The following is a 17,958-nucleotide window of genomic DNA, read 5'->3' on the forward strand; positions in this document are numbered from 1 at the left end:
TGATTTTGAGTAAAGTGTATGAGCTTGTTGCTTCCCAAATTATTGTTGTTAACCTGCCCATTTCACCTTTTTTCATTATTTAAATATATGTATACGTGTATACAAAATATTTAACATCCTTATATTCAATACTGTATACATTCAAATGGAAGCATAATGTGTATGTGCTGTGCTCCATGTACAAAATAAATCATATAAAAGTGCACAGCCTAACTGGACATACCGTTAATGATTACAATGAAGATGTTACAGAACTAGAAAACATGACGCTGCAGCATTCAGCTACATGATATTGAAAAGTTCCTCAGATTGTTTGTTTATTACCTGGAACATAAGACTGAGCAAACATAGGTATGTGGTACATTCCATTGCTCTTCCTGCATACAAATCCTGTGGATCCTAGTCTGTAAATCTATGCATACCCAGCTATGTGCTAATCACAGAAGCAAAAGTATCACAACAGAAACTCTAAGCAGATGTTAACAGCTGGAAAAAAAAATTATCCTGGCTATTTTCAAGTTCTTGCCTGTTTGATATTGAGAAGAATCAGAGCTATCCCCTGAGACATGAAATTTTTAATAATAAATATAAACTTTATCAGATAATAGATTTCATGTTTTATAGGTTACAGAGAGTAACTGTCTCTTTACATAGATGTGGAGGTAGAAGAACAGGAGTGTTAGCTGTGGGTAATCAAAGTTGAACAGACTTTGTTCACATACCAACCTCACTCTCTTCTCAATGCCATTCTGGGACATCAAGCAAGTAAATTTAATCCTGTTTTGATTCACGTGGCTATGTTTGTGTGCATGTATATGTGTAGATAAGGATTTGGTCTACATTTTTTTTCCTTTTCATTTTTCCTTTCCGGAGTGCCAGTAGTGCTGTGTAGTACTGTAGCACCAGACTGTAACACCAGATTACAACAGAAAAACTATTTGGGGGTTGTGCTCATTGCACCCAGGAATCCAGTTGTGCAGGCCTATGGCAGTATCTGTACAAATGCACTAAAGAAGTGATTTAATTACTACACTGTATCACCAGAAACAGCCTAAAAGGAAATTTACCCAGGTAGTGAGAGTGGTCATATTTATACTATATCAGAGCACAGGCTTGTCCATACGTTTGCTCTTTGGCAACAGGGCTATCACTAAAGCTGTAGCTGCTGGATTAAAAGAGATGCTGTAAGACTCAAATTCTGTTATGGGCAAAAAGCAACATATCATATAAATGCAGCTAAGAATGCATTTTTATTCCAGTTAAAGTTTTAGTAGTCTAGCAGTCTGAATTAAAAAAATTAATTGTAATGGCCCTCAGTACATCAACAGGTTTTAATTGCTTTGACCTCCACCTACGCCCATTGGTCCAGGAACTGCAGTTAAGCTCCTTGCCTGAATTATGCTGTAGGTATGTTTGTGCTCACTTCTGTTCCTGGCTTGTTTTGGCTGGCTGCTTTGCATATCTCAGATCATCACTAGACTGTAAATAGCATTTCTAATTGTCACCATCCCTACCCTTCTCAGGCCTATGCCTCTGTCAGAAGGCGTAGATCTGTTTCTCACTTGTCTTCTCGTTATTTCCTGATTGTACTACATCACTGTTTTTCGTCATAGATGTAAAATACATGTCTAGTATGTGACCCTTTTTCTCTGCTCTTATGCTCACCCTTCTGATGTTATTCCAGATCCTAGAGAAGAGTGAGTGAGTGACTGGATAAGGGCTCAGCTGCTGGCTGAAAGGGAAGGTCATATAGAACAAGCACAATCAACTACTACTGTCCTAGTTTCACCATGTGTCTTTAAAAATGTTTCTGTTTGGGTTTTGTTGTTTTTTTTTTTTGTAGCTGCTGATACATGAGAACACTTTTTACTAGTCAGACTTGGTTCTACACCAAATTAGCCAGATGCACGGTGATGGCTGGGAAGAAATGGAGACTTTCTTCCCATCCCAGAAAAAATCTTTGCATACTGGGAGGAAAGAATAAGTATGGAATGAGATCTGTTTCTGTGGTGCCAATCAGCTTACACCTTTACACACTCCCTAAGGCTCTTACAGAAGATTAATAACCTGCCCAACCTGACTTCAGGAAGTGACTGTTAGCTTAGACTGTGCATGACCCTCCTTCACTTCCAGTACACTTAAACAGAGACAGCTAGAAAAGCTCCTGATTATTAGGTTTCATGTTGGAAAACACTTGCATTGTACAATGAAGGTGCTAAAGTATTGGGACGGGTTGCCCAGAGACGTGGTGGATGTGTCATCCCTGGAGACATTCAGGGCCAGGCTGGATGTGCTTCTGGGCAACCTGATCTTTGAAGATGTCCCTGCTCATTGTAGGAGGCTGGACTAGATGATCCTTAAAGCTCCTTTCCAACCCAAATTGTTCTACGATTCTATATGTCCCCAGCCTTTTATAATCCTGACAAGGCATAAAAAGCTGTTGAAGAGCCAAGGCACAGAGATGAACCTTATTTTCTGTGACAGCAGTAAAAATACACATTTCTATCCAAGCATTGTCCATTCTGTTTCAGACTAGGATGGCTTAATGTCCTGTGCTGCTTTCCATCATCTGTGACTCAAGTAAAAAAGGCTGCTCTGAACTGTCATGAAAGATCTGTTAACATGCCACTAGGAGCTCTTCCAACATTTGTACATTAAGTACATTACTAGGTTTTACAGGGCAAAAATAAAGAGTAAGAGCAAAGAATAAGTGCTTTTAAGGAAGACTTGTATACAATGGTTATCGATTGAGACATGCTTCAAATCAGTAGTTTAGCACAAACATCTAACATTCACTCACAGATGCTGCCACCTAGAGTCCAACATTATAACATTATGAAAACAGAATAGCTTTCAAGCAAAATGACTGTATTTGTGTGGTCATTTTAAAAAGTAGAGGAAGGTGGAGGTGTTGGTTTCAGGTGAGTATGTGGCATGAAAAGGTGAAAGAGCTAATAAGCAGGCAGCAGGTAATCTTAATCTTGAATTTAGAATGTTTTGCTTACAAAAATCTATAATGGACAAAAGCAGATGTTATACCAAAAGGTGGAATGGTGGAACTTAGCATAGGAAAGCAAGTGGGAGAAGCTATTCTGTACATTTATCAGAATATATTCAAAACATATTTATTTCCAGTTGAGTTTTCAGGTCTGAAAAATAATGGTCAGCAGACGAGGAGATGTTCTAGTTGAACAGCCTTGCCTTCAGTTTTAATGAAAAACCCTGCCAGTTTTCAAGAAAGACTTAAAGTATATTTAAGCTTCTCTCTCCACCAGTAGAATACAACAGAAGACAAAATATCCCCATGAGGTAGTCTGACTGGAAATCCAAGGCAGTCTGGAAAATGAGCTATCCTGCTATGCCTTAGAAATTGCAAACAGCAGCAACCCAGTTTCTCAGCTAACCTGAGGGAGCTAGCAGCATTTGCTACAAGATGCCCAATTCAGTGCCTGGACTGTCACACTGTGTGTAATTTGTTTAGAAATGAGCTATGAACTCAGATCTCAATTTGCACAACAGGATATGGTTTGATTAAATGTGTCCGGATGCATTTGTAATGGGATTACAGATTTCAATTAGCAACAGTCATTGCAAGGTAATAGTTTTTCATGCATGTTATAATACGCTGAATTGGGGCAAGAAATAGAATATGACGGAAAAGTCTCCCATTTCTTTCTAACCTCTACAACATTGTTACTACTTCTTCACATTCATGCAGTGTTTTTTTCCAACTTAGCCTTATCATTCTTTCCTGGCCTTTTGTCAAAGTGATGGTTTCTAGTTCCACTGAGCTCTGAATGCGGCCATGCTCCTAGAAATAGTCTGATCTGCAACTCTTCTGCCTACTAGTGAATGACAGTGAATAGATCTTTACTATATTTGATTGCTGAGCCAGGAGACCTAATCCAGTTGTTTCCATGCTGTTGGGTATGGGTATTTCTTGACTGAACTAGCAACCACTCCCTTAACTTGGCTTCTGTCTATACTGTGTGGTGGAGAGTAGGTTTGAGAAGACAGTGTCTGTTCACTAAGGCCCACAATCCTCACAGCTGGTGGCAGCTGAAGATGAGCCAGCTCCCAGTACTTCTTGCTCAACAGGTCATTAAGCCTCACTTACATCTCCTCTGTCAGATTACATCTAAAAGAGGAATTTCACAGAACCATGCACACAAGGATTCTCTCTTCTCCAGGAAGCCCTAGAGCTTGGACTGGTTTGGTCCTTTAGTGTAAAACTGAGGGTTTACAGCATGAGTAGTGGTCAGGTCTCTTGTAATGAATGGACTCAAACTTCTGTTGCCTGTAGTAGAGACAGACTACTGCCACAGAGACTTGCCAAAGTACAACCTGAAACATACAGCTAAATTTTCTTTCAAACAAACAACACTACTGTCGTGGTTTAAACCAAATCCTCACAGTACTCTCACTCACTCCCTCCCTTGCTCCCCCAACTCCCAGAGAGTTAGGAAGGAGAATCCAAAGAATGTAGCCCCCACAGGTTGAGATAAGAATGGTTTTATTGCTAAGGCACAACACAAATCACTACTGCCATTACTACTACAGATAATAATGATAAAGCCAATAACAAGCAAAAAGAATACAACACCCCACCAGCCACCGACCCATAACTCACTCCACCCTGCCCGGCCGAGCACCGCGTGTTCCCTCCTCCATTTTCCTCCAGAGCTCCACCCTTTTTTCCCTCTCCCAGTTGCATCCTGGGCATCACGTGCTATGGTATGGAATACCTCATTGGCTAGCCTGGGTCAGGTGTCCTGTCTCTCCTTCCTCCCGGCCTCCCCTCCTTCCCAGCAGAGCATATGCTCAGAAAAGGCCTTGAACAAAAACACCCTCAAAACATGCTCACTATCAAGCAACTGTTCCCAGCCCAGAAGTCAAAACACAGCACTGCACCAGCTACAAGAAGGAGAAAAATGACTGCTACTGCTCAAACCATGACAACTACAAAGAGTGTTAACAGTGCTGGACTTTGCTTGGATCTGTGCCTTGGTTTTGAGTAGGTTTGTGTCCTCAGAGAGCAGTAACTTAAGACAGTGGTCAAAGTAGGTATACAGCTGTTTCTGAATAGGATGCTGGTCCTTTGGTAACAAATATCTGTCAACTGTGCATTAAGTATCCTGATTCCTCCTGTGAAAAAAATTGGAATGCTCAATGGAGAAGGTGCGAACAAGGCAAAGCAGCTTATTCTGCCTGCTTCCTTCTAGGGGCTTTGTAAATAACTATTACTGATACAAATAATAATCACTTGTGGCAGGCAAGAGTAAGTTTCTAACATATGCTTTGCAGGCCTGCTGTCAGGAAATCCATTCAGTCCATACAATACTCTCCAGTGGCTCCAATTAATGTGACAAGTAGGGTAAGTATTTATGTTAGTAAAGTGTCTGATACTTTCCTTGTGGGAAATGGGTGAAGATGGGATGTCAGAAATAGAAGCTATTCCTTTATCTTACTCTATTACTCCCAATCTCTTAAAAAATTAAACACCTTAAGAGTACTAGCTGTAATAAATCATACAGGCTGATATAAAAAATTGTATATATATAATTAAACTCCTGATAAAACCAATATTGCCACTGCCATTTCAGAGAGCCACGTCCAACGTTGAGGGGTATATAAACCCTGAAATGCAACATGTGTCTGCTCAGTTATGTCACTTACCTGAAGCACTCCTCCTAACGACCTGCTGGCAAGGAGCTAGCTGTATAATTTGCTTCCTTAAAGTCTATAAATGCCCACAAAGAACTTTAAAGGACATGTCAAGGAGTCCTTCTTTGGCAAACTCTTTATTCCACATAATAAGCACCCCAGAGAATGGAGAGGAGACAAACTGACTAAAAAGAAGTTTAACTGGGCAATGATTAACGCACATATTTGGGTAGAGGGCTTTTTTTTCCTCATCTATCATTGTGATGTTTATTATCCTGTAGAAATCTGGCCTCTTCAAGGCATAATCAGTGGATGTATTGCACATGCTCAGACTACTCCAACCTACAGAACTAGCCTGAATCAGTTTGCACTGTACTGGAAAACTCCGTTTGCATATACTGCCAATACACTGGCATAAACAGCATGGAAATGACTCACGAGTTATTTTTTTGCCAAATGGGGAAACGGATTGGCAATTTTGTTGTATCTGCCATAATATTCAGGCCAGCTTTCTTTTCTGCAAAGGAAAGCAAACAGTTTTCCAGACCAGATGAATTTAAAAGGAAATATGACAAATTCTGCCCATTCATTCCACTCACATATTTCCATTCAAGTAGTTACAGTATGTTCATCACTATTTTATTTATTTTCTGTAGAGTAGGATAAGATCTAGTGCCTCTTTGCACCACTTTTCTGGATAGCTATTAGCAAATCATGGAACAGAGCAGGCTACAAGAACAGCATAAAAATATGTAGCTACTTAGCCTGGACTAATCACTAGTCTCTTGCTTATCCTTTATTTGCTGGAGTCCCTAGTCTGAGTGTACATTTCATTCTTTGAAATGTACAGAAAAACTTTGGAGAAAAAGTTTAGAGTATGGGTAAAGAAATGGAAAGAAGGACAAGAGAAAGTGAGACACACAGGAAATATTTCCAAAGCCTCACAGCATATTCACATGAACAATTATCATTAACTGTAATAGAAAGGAGCTAACTATATCCCAGAGACATCTCTGACTACTTCAGCAAATGAGAGAATGGGAGGACAAAATTGTTGCAGTCACATGAGATCAATTGATCCTGAAAACCAGTTATAGGGGAAAACGTTTTAAAAGATATAAGCATGTTTCTGAAAAGCACCCACCTGAATGCTGTTTTCCAGGATCACAAAGCACATGATGTACTTTAGATGTGATTGTCAGAGGCCATAAGCAAAACAAGTTTTAGTTAAATATAAGGTTATTAGACCAGATAATATCACTGAAGTCGTTTCCTTCAGAGGGTACTTTCCTTATGTCTAAAATTGAAACCTGACCTGCAGATCCTCCATTCTGCCCAACTTCCTAACTCGCCTCTAGGCCTCTGCATCCTGCTGACCACTCATGGAAACCCTTCAGGAGAAGGACGTCAAACACTCACAGATCAGAAGAACACCTGAGTGTCTGATATATAGTGTGGCCAACAAGTTCAGAGCAACTCAAGCAACCAGCAGACAAAGAATGCCTTAAATGGCCTTTATGATGCTTCTATTCAATTTAAGCTAAGCTGTTTGATTTAGCACTGACACGCCAGGGAAAGGTAAGAGGCAGCAAATGGAAGAGCTTTGAAAGAGACTGCTCGTACTCTCCCCTTCCTCTTCTTCCTCTCATCAGCATCCCAAACTCATATTTCCTATGCTTTCAATTTGTATTGCAACACTATTTATAACAGATGCTGTTGCATAGTATTTATAAAAGATCTCCATATTAAATCCTTTTCTCCAGAGTTAAAACTAAGAAACAGGGAAGCACAAATATTATGGAATTCATGCAGTGATAGGCTTAACGTTTAAAATCCAAAAGGTAGCTGCCTGGGAGAATTAAATGCCAGCAGACATGAGCAGTGGTAAATTCTTTTCACAAGATGCAGACAGGCTTTAATGCTTTAAATCGAAGTACATTCAAGTGTTAAATGAGGGGTTTGTGGGGGTTGTCTTTGGGGAGATTGTGTGACCTTGTTTGTTTAAAGAAAAATAAAGTATTTCTAAGATTGCGTACTGGAAGAAATATTAATTTTCCTTCATTGCACAGGATCAGAGAAGAGAGTACCAGGTCTGTGTCCCCAGTAACTCATCTGCTTCCACTGAGCAATGTCAGTGTTGCTGCATTCCATGTGGCAGTATAATGAAGTTCTTTACAAACTCAGACAGACCATATTTCTTTCAGCACATCATTTTTAGTGCTGCTCTAGATAATGGTTTTGATCTGTAATTCCTGCATGGTTAAAAGCGATTGCTGTTCTCATACTTTTCACCAGCAGCAGAAATCTGCTAAGCCGATGGCCACTGTGGTGTCTTTGCCTGAATGCATGGCAGGGGTTTTTCAGCAGTTAGCCTTTGGAACTTACTCATGACTCAACAAAGCTGAAAGATGTCTGACTTTCAGCTAACAGGCAGAGGCAGGGAGCATTTTTCCTGGGATTGGAAGGCAATTTCAGTGAGATTGCAGGCATACAAAAGAAAACAGCTGTGTTTTCTTCAAAAAGATATTTAATATGTTATACAAGGACATTTCATGGACATATACTTCTGTCCCCACCCTCAAGGAAAGGGCTTCATTGCCCACCTGGCTAAAGAATCAGAGGCAAATCCTACTTTGAGTTTACAGAGCCATTAGCTCCCCACTAAGTCCACACCTGTTAGACTGTGGTTAATGTGAACTAGAGAACTAGGTGAACTAGTAGAACAATGTTAGTACCTTTTGGGCTTGCCATAAGGGGAGCTGAGATGATCAGCATTATATTCCTGATAAGCACTCTGTCAGGAACTGAAATATATTAAAAAAGTTACCAGCTTTCTGCTCTAGGCCAACTGTGCATGTTCAACACTCACAGCTTTACTACTGCTGACAATGCAGGAAGCAAACAGCACTTACATGCAGAGCACCTCATACACCTTGGGTAACTGTGTGACCTGGATCAATTCACTCCTACTGAGAAGCATGGACAAAATACACCTCTGCAGAAATTGCAGATTCTGTCTTTTGATCAAAAGGAAAGTCTGTGAGAGATTTTGCATTTTAAAAGATTTAAGAAAATTTTCATCCATTCTCTGGGGATGCAAATCTTTCCGTCATATTAATGTCTGAGTTTGCCCAACATCTATGGTCTCAGATTTCCCTTTCTGTTCCTCTTATACAACAATCTATTTGGATTTGGCAGTCATATTAGTTACCTTAGAAGCCATTCTAAGGCAACTGGTTGGTTATGGAAAACATAAGAAAAATAAACACAGCAAACAAGAGCCTGGAAGGGAATATGTTTACTACCTCAGGGATCTTCCATTTTATATAAATAAGCAATGCAATTTAGATTCACTGAATGTGAGAATCCAAGCTTGGCTCTAATTTGCAGATGTTACTTCATGCAGAAAAGCAAACATGTTTAAGTGGATAATTCTTTTGATTTCACAATTAAGTCATAAATTTATAAATGGCGCGAATTTGCCTCTAATTTAAGCAGTGTTCCCTATAGCAAATTCATTTTCCATAATACAGATGTTTGAGTTTCTGAAAAGTTTGGCAATGAAAAGCTGTATTATCAGTGTTGAACTTCAGCCACTCAAATTCTTCAGCTTTTAAGTTATAGCTTTCCTCTGTGCAAAATCCAGGAGTAAAATAGTAGAACTTATTTATAAACCAACCTGCTATCAGTTGGATGGTTCTAAACCATGCCTTTCATTTCTGTGCACTATGCTTTCTAGTCCTCTTAAAGATTATTGCCTCAGCTTCCTGCATTCTTGTGCAAACTACAAATCTCAAAGCCCACTGCACAATCTCAAAGCCCCACTGCATAACAAAAACATAGATAGAAAATTAAAGTTCATCATTTTGGGGCTAAGCTTGGGTTTTGCTGAATATTAGGGACCACTATTGCTTGCCCAATTGCCAAGGAAGTCAAATGCTGAGTCTGTGTTTGTACCTCCTGTTCGCAGCAGTCCAGGTCACTGCACTCCTGAAATGCCAGTTAAAAGGCAAACAGAAACCAGGCACAGTCACCTCCCATCATCATGCAACGTCTTCCCTCAGCAGGTTATTTCTGGTAAAACTAAATGTGTCCCCCACATGCCTCCCAGCAACAGCTAAATGAGCTCACGAACAGCATTACCAACACACATTCCTTCTGCCCATGATGACCTCCCAGCAAACTCAAGTAAAATAATATGGAATTTCAAAGGAACACAAAGCAACACAAAGGTTACAAATTAAACGTGGTGTGATAGTCTCAGTGAGAGCTGAATAATCAAATGCAATTCTCTTTCCAGAATACATTTAAGCTGTTCTAAGCAGCTTTGTTATGAATTGTCATAGCTGAATAATGGACAAACGTTAATAATTTCCTGTGATACTGGTTTGGAGGAAATACCAAAAGACCAGTAGAAACATCTACCATCTGCAAGCTAAATCTGAGCAGCATCAGTGCAGCTTTGATGAAAAGCCCGAGAGCTTGTTAGCACATTCTCAGCTGTGAGCATTCCAATTATGACAGGGAAGATTAATATCATCAACTTCAGTTACCTGAAAGTTAGTTGACTACTTTAAAAAGAGTAACTTAAGCCCTATATGTATCAAGAGAATGAATGAGGTATCTCCAGAGGGTAATTCATCTCATCTTAAATCTGGTGGTTTAGACAAGATGAATCTCTCCCTGCAGACACTTGATTCATTTCACTGACTACAAAACTCAGAGTTTAAACTTAGACAACTTCCAAGATTATAAGTCCAGCAGGATGGAGATTGTATAAAACACCTAGTATCTGAACTCTGTTATTAGACATCTACATAGGCATTTTCACTGGGAATATATTTCCAGAAACACCTAGAAAAGCAAATCCCATAACAGCAGGCAGGTTCTGGGTGCAGGTTTTCAGAATCAAGCACGGTCAGTAGTTAATAGTATCTGAAGACATTATATAGTGCTATACAATACATACGAGCCTTCACTAAAAAAGCATAATTTTGCAAAATTCTGCCAATGGCCTCTTTATATATCATGTCTTAGACACTGCAAAATGAGCAAGCATAAATTTCCAAGGAGAGGAGCTGCTGACAAGCCTGCAGTAGCTAGAAAACCTAAACAAAGCACAAACTCCACACTTAGAGCACACAATTTATTTGTAGTTTTAATATTTTAAATGTATTATTTATTTTAGTATTATCAAGTTTGGAATTCTTCATATACAAAGTAAGACAAGGTAGTTCTCCAGTGTTCTTATACAGCAAGTGCCTAAAGTACTGACTGTAAGTATGTGCCATGAGAGAGGGAATAAGTATGCAACAAAACAAGAGCACAGAGGTATTAAGGAAAAAGTCAGGGAGTTGGCTCATGAATACCTTGGACTGATAAGTTGATAACTTCTCATGTTAAGTTAACTGACATTACCCTTTCTGTAAAAAGGTTGATAACCCCCTCCAGTCATTTTTTCACTGAGACCTGACAGGAACTGAAAATTCGATTTCTGACAGCAACATTTTGGGCCATCTTGGGAAATATTTTTCTCTTATCCCTGCTGTATAAAATGGAGATAGTGGCTAGGATTCAGCTTGATGTTAAGAAAGACATTTAGTGCAAATACGCTGCTTTCAGCTATTCAAAACATCTGCATATGGCTGGTACATATGACACAATGCTTGAAGAAGACACAGGCTTCTTCTACAGTGGCAACAAGAGAGCAGAGGAAATATCCCACAGAGCCTAAATGACACTAGGGATCTACACAGATGTAATGAATCCTTCCAAAAGGTAAGTTCATACAAGCATGCTGCTTCCTTAAGCTCTCATTACAACCAACAAAAACCTAATCAGCATAATCAAAGGAGCCTAGAAAGCATCATCTAGCTGAGCAGATATTGACATCTTGATGTAGTTGCCCATCAGTAGACATATTATTTCATATGTCACAAGGTATTTAAAAGTCATGGCTGCCAAACATGATACAGGACTTGGGGAAGACAAGTGTCATTCTGGAGAAATGGTTGTAGGCCATCAGGGTAGCTCTTTGGTATCTCAAATAGCACTAAGTATCTGTGTAAACACACCCCTCATTGTTGGTTACCTGAAGCTTGTTCTGGGCTCCACTGACTGTTGACTAGATGCTCATTTTGGTTGACTAAGCACCTAAAGGTGCTCCATGTGACTTGCAGAAATGCTAAGGCCTCCTTTAGTCCTTTTGTCATATTTACTAGATCCATGCATATGTTCTAGATACTTCATCTTAAATGGCTCTTCTTTCCTTTATTTAGGTATCAAGCCCTAGCTCTCCATTGACTACAGAGGCACCTTAGACATCTAGTACACCCTGTAGGTACCTACACAGAGATTACTTATTTAGGTACATTAATATCAGACTGAATCCCATGTAAGGTTCCTTATCTAATACTTAAAATTAACTAACTCAAATATTGCTAGAACAGGAAAAAAAAAAAAGCATGAAATGCTCAGGAACTTTCAGTTGAGGGCATTATTCAAGAACACTATGTTATTGCTAGTGAAAAGAATAAAATTTGTACTTGTGTCATAGGAGCCAATGCTACCAGTTTCAGTTGCAAACCAGTGTAATCGCTGTCTCTTCCTCAGGCAACAGTGCATTGCTCCATTCCTAAAAACTGAGTAACACCGTTTTGCTACTTTGCATCATCACAGCTATTAAGTACTGTTTTTCCAGAAGTGAGGCTCCATTTCATTCTGTGATATATATAACCAACAAAAGGGCAAACCTCTGCCCTAGGAACTTATAACATGACAGGAGATAGATGGAGGCTGGCTGCAGTACAGGAAACACAGCGAAAACATGACACAGCTTAATGACGTCAAGTGCTCTCTGTCTACCAGCAATCTGTTAAATTCTGTAAGAAAGTATTATTTCTATGAGAAACTGATCTAAAAGTTTTTTCCTCACTTTAAAGGAAATTTTTAAAAACCTATCCCAGAAACATAGTTAAACAGATTATTATTTTTTTTTAATTGTATATTGTATCTAGACTGTACCAGAAAACCCACTAACCTTGACATGATTTCCCACTCTAGAATAAAGGGAATTCAGAATAAAGGGACTTTTAGAATAAAGATGAATTCATTAATTCTAAGGGGAGGGAGGGGGGTGGAGGGAGGAGAGGAAAAAAGAGAAGGGAGGGGTTCAGTTTCCCGTGTGCTTTTTCATTGGACTGACACTATATTAAAAGATGGTGACCTCTGTAAGGAAAGCGTTAATCATGTGATATCCAAAATACTGAGAGGATGTGATATGTGTAGAAAATGGCGAGGAAAATCTCTACAAACTAATTGTCAGAGATTTAAAATTTTCCTGAAAAAAAGCAGTATGATAACAATTAGATTGTGCAGAAGACCGAAATTTAAGGGCTATTTTTCCTGCTTTAATATTTGACTCTTTATTTCCCATAGCTATCATTTGAGAACCTAGAAAAACATTTTTTTCTCAAATCTAATATTTGCAGATGCAAATTTTGCAGAGGATGATTTGGATTTATTTTTATTTCCCTTTTGCCATGTTTGTTTCTAATAGAAGCATGAATTTGCTTCTCAGCATGCAATGGCATTTCATAAAGATCCATCTGAAATATAGTAGAGTTTTTTTATCCTAGCACATCTGTGCTATTTGGAGTGTGTGCAACATGAAGGTACCCTCTAACAAAATGACACAGAATGGAATGGATTAACATGTTGAACTAAAATAGAAAACAGTTGTTCTGCTTGAACATTATTAATTTCAGAGGCTTGGGACAGGACTGAGATGAAACAAACAAAAAAAAAAGGGCATACAAAATTCACATTAACCGTTTGAATGCTTTCTATACAAACACTTTTAGTATTTTGAGTTCATTTAATTAGTTTTCTAGAAAGATGTTAAAATTAACTTTTCAAATAATCGCATTGTTCAGAAGAAAAGCCAAAGTGAAGGATTGTTTATTTAACCTACAAATGTAAATACATTTTGGTAAGAGCAGTCAGGAAATGGATTAACAAATGATGTGCAGAAACATAATCAGAAGCATTGAGGCTACTCCAACTTGGCAAGTTACCACACATCAGCTGAGATGTGACGGTTGACCACTGCAAGCTTCACATCTTGTGCCAATTGCAACGTAAGATAGATAAAGTTGTTCCAACATTGAGTTTAGTTTCTTTCAGTTGGAGAGGGTCAGAGCACATTCATCCACAGATATTATCACACTTTTTTACTGTGTCTCAACTCAGAGAACCTGATTTAAATATTGCATGAAGCTATCTACCTTATTAATATAATCAGACTGATTTACTAAGGAATTCAGAGTCACAATACATTTCAAATAATTAGATCAGATCTTGAAATGTGTCGATCACCTTCAATTTCCTTTATTCACATTTACAAAACAATCACATCTCTGAATCATAGGAGCTCTGAATCATTTGTGATTCATTTTTCCTACAACACAACTTTACTGCACGTACGACCTCTAGTAAGAGAGCGATCTCCTACAGTGAATCCAGACCATGGATATTTTAGACAATCGAGTGGAAAATTCCAACTGAAACCAGTTCAGTTGTTTGCCTTATAACTTGCATCCAGAAACTCATTGTTCTGGGGTTTTGTGCCAATTTTGTCTCTAACATAATTCTAGCTTTTCCCTACATATCAGTTTTTTACCTTCTGAGTATTCTGGGGATAAAAATGTCTGAGTTTCTTTTTATTTGCATGTTTCTTAATACTGCATTTTTATAGTTAAAATTAACATGTACTCCCCTTCTATCTTTAAGGCTCAAGCATTTTTCAACTTTTTTTAAACTGGACAAGACAGATCCCTCCTGCAAAACAGATCCTCCATTCTCCTGTCCTCATAAATTGTACCTCCAGATCTTACAAGGTATTTTGCATTTTTAACTTGGACACTTATAATTGTACATGATTCTGATAACCAGTGTCTTTCACTGTGGCATTAACACTCCCATCCCTACCAGAAATATCTTATTCCAAGCACCCTTGCATCATACTGATCCTTTTCAAAAATATTACACATTTTTAGGCCACGCTGATTCTGTGATTAAGTAATTCAACTAAAGCACTACAGTGACACAAACACTGATGCTTATTAATTAATTCAGTCTGGAAATCAGATGACTTCTAATCATCTAGATAGAACTTTCCAGATAGAAGAGAGTGTGAAGGAAAAACCCAATTATTACTTGTACATAATGTGGTCATCTGTGGTATGACAAAAGGCAAACCATTGATCCAAAGCCCTATTCTCATTCAGAGCTGAAAGCAGCCCAAGGAGGATGGGAGTGAAACTGCAGTTGGGAGGCCCGATCCCTCATAAAGTGATGGAAACTACATGGTTCGAAGTGGCAATTTAAGAGGTCAAGAGGTGACAGAGAGGCAGGCAGGCTGAATCTTGTCTCCTTTATTCCCATTAAAATTCTGCTTCCTGCTTGTGAAATTCAGAATGTTATACTTGTATGAAGTACTCTTTCATTTGATGGTAATGGACTTCCATCACCTTGTACTTGAACCCACACTGTGCCCTGAACTGGCACCTCTTCTGGTGCTTCAGTGCCTGTCAAGATTATGCAAACCCTCAGATCATTGCTGCTTTAGGATGTGATCCATGACACCTCAACTGCAACATGAGACTCATACAGAGGGAGCATCACAAAAAGTAATTTGAAAATACGTCACTGTGAAAAAAGTAATCTGGGGATAAAAATGTCTGAGTTTCTTTTTATTTGCATGTTTCTTAATACTGCATTTTGAAATTATAGTTAAGATTAACATGTACTCCCCTTCTATCTTTAAATAAAGTACTTTTATTTTATTTGTTGGCCTTAATTGCTACTTGAGTCTCTGCTTGGCATTGAATTTTAGGAATTTCTGTTGACTGACCCCTTAAAAGTTTCTCTGTCACTTTTGATTGCATAACTACTTTTTCATTTATGCGACAGCATATATTTTGTATTGTTTGCAACATTTTACAAGTGTTTTTAGTTTACTATGAATAAAAACATTATCTATGACTTCAGTGTTCTGTTCTGTGACACCTCAGTATATCAGAGTAAAATATTTGACATTCGCAGTATCTCACTATGACATGCTACACTATTACTGACAAATTGGTCTTCTATTTAGCATTAATCAAAATATTCAGTTGAATGGCAAAATATGAAGATTTACACTGGCTTTATTCTTATCAATTTGTTCTATAAACACAGCATTATATTTTATTTTTAACTGGGCATGTGGCTGAAAACCTGCAGAAATGTCTCCCACTTCCCCTAAATATTCTGTATTATGTTTTCAGATCAGGTGAAACAAACAGTTACTCTAAATTCTGTACATTATGTTTAACTATTCCTCAAAAAAGAACAAAGGGGATTTTGTAAAACACAGTGTAGAAATTTGCTCATTTAAATACTTCAGTACATTTAGTCTTCTAATCCAAATACAGACAATAACCTTGCCAAACAAACATATAAACTGGACTTATTATTCTGAAGCTGAGAAAATTTCATTAGCTCTCTACGTATCCTAACAAAAGGAAAGGATTTCTTAAAACAGTAAAAAAATCCCCAGCATCTATATGAATATAATTTTCTGAATACACATCTGAAACACATGCACATAGTGTATGAACAAGGAAGCTGCTGATGCATTTAGCATTTAGTGTTACTTGTGAGATTTCCCACATGCATGTGCTGTTACATGCCCTGCACACCTGTATGTTTTTACTCAGGGAATGCTTTACTACTGATAAAAATATTCACTGCAAAGGAAGAACCAAATGAATACAAAATTTCTCCTATGTAGAGTTAGGTAAGTAATCACACTAGTTAATTGGAAGTATAGTGTTTCTTAACAAAACCAATTATGTAGAAAGGCTGCTTGAGGTTGAACTAAGCACCCTCCCATTAGCATACAGCACAGCCACTGTGCAACAGGACAGGAAGAGAGTATGCTCAAAAGCAAAACATTATGATATTTATTGAATATTCATTTATCATTATTACTGTTCATTAAAGGGGGACTGTGAAAATGAAAAAAGACAGTGCCACCGTGGCACACACCGCCAGGATGAAAACATCGTCCTTTTAACATACATTCAATATCCACTTATCATTTCTAAACCTTGTGCTTTAATGTGCTAGCTCTTTGATAAAGCAAGAGCTTACTAGGCACCTCTTCCTTCATCTGAGTAATGCCTCTGAATCACCACATCAAAATTACATAGATTTTGTATACCAGCACAATGAAAACCACATGAGACATGAGGTAACCATTTTGATTCCTAAAATCCAATTAAGTACATTAATGAGCAAAACCAGAGAGTTGTCATCTTTTAAATTCACAAATTCAGCAGTTTGGTAGGAAAAAATGGCCAGCAAGTGATGAAGATAATATCATGACACATGCAGAATGAAAGAACCATTTAATAAAATTCTAATTCATACTCCATTTTATCCAGTATACAAACTATTTTTGGACATGCTGTTGGACAAATTTTTCTCGTTTCTACTGTTACATCATTTCTACTTTTTCACCATTCACACTGCTAATGCCTGTCTTTGCAGGTATCTTAACAAAATATCCCATCTTAAAACCAGTCTGCACAGAGTCCAGTTTACCAATAATCACACTTCATGCTTTATTCCCCTGTTAATATCAGGTCAATTCCAGATGAACATATGGCAGGGCTCTTTCTGAGTGAAAGGAAAATATAATACACATATCAAAATTCTTCTAATTAATTTTTTATGCCAAATAAAAAGTTTTCTAAGAAACCACACCTCTTAGGAACTTTGCTCTTCTCTATTTTGCATTACTCATTCTTTCTATGAATTTTCTATATACTGCTAAAAGTACTTTATATTGTCAAACCCAGTTTACTTTGTGGGGGTCTTTATGTTTGTTTGCTTGGGGTTTTTTATATTTATTTTTAATATTTTTGTATTTTTGACCATGGGTTTCTTCCTAGTCTTTCTAAATTTAGTTGTTAACTCTTGCTTCTGATCCAGGTGTTTTACTTTTCCTCAAGATCTGCTAGCTTAGTAAGGAAACATTGCTTTTCCTTACGATGTGCAGTTCTAAACTTTAGATTTTCAAGCTTTCACACAAATAGTTCTTTACCAAATCTTATCTCCATTGCTAGATAACAAGCTCACCCTTCACTGAGCAATACCGGTGCCATTAACTGGTGACACTATTTACTGTACTTCCAGACTAAATTTCACGTCACTTTTCAGTAACAGTGGTTTCTAGTGCTGTTCATA

The sequence above is a fragment of the Melopsittacus undulatus genome, chromosome 3 (assembly GCF_012275295.1).
Source record: "Melopsittacus undulatus isolate bMelUnd1 chromosome 3, bMelUnd1.mat.Z, whole genome shotgun sequence".
In the NCBI taxonomy this organism is placed as follows: Eukaryota; Metazoa; Chordata; class Aves; order Psittaciformes; family Psittaculidae; genus Melopsittacus; species Melopsittacus undulatus.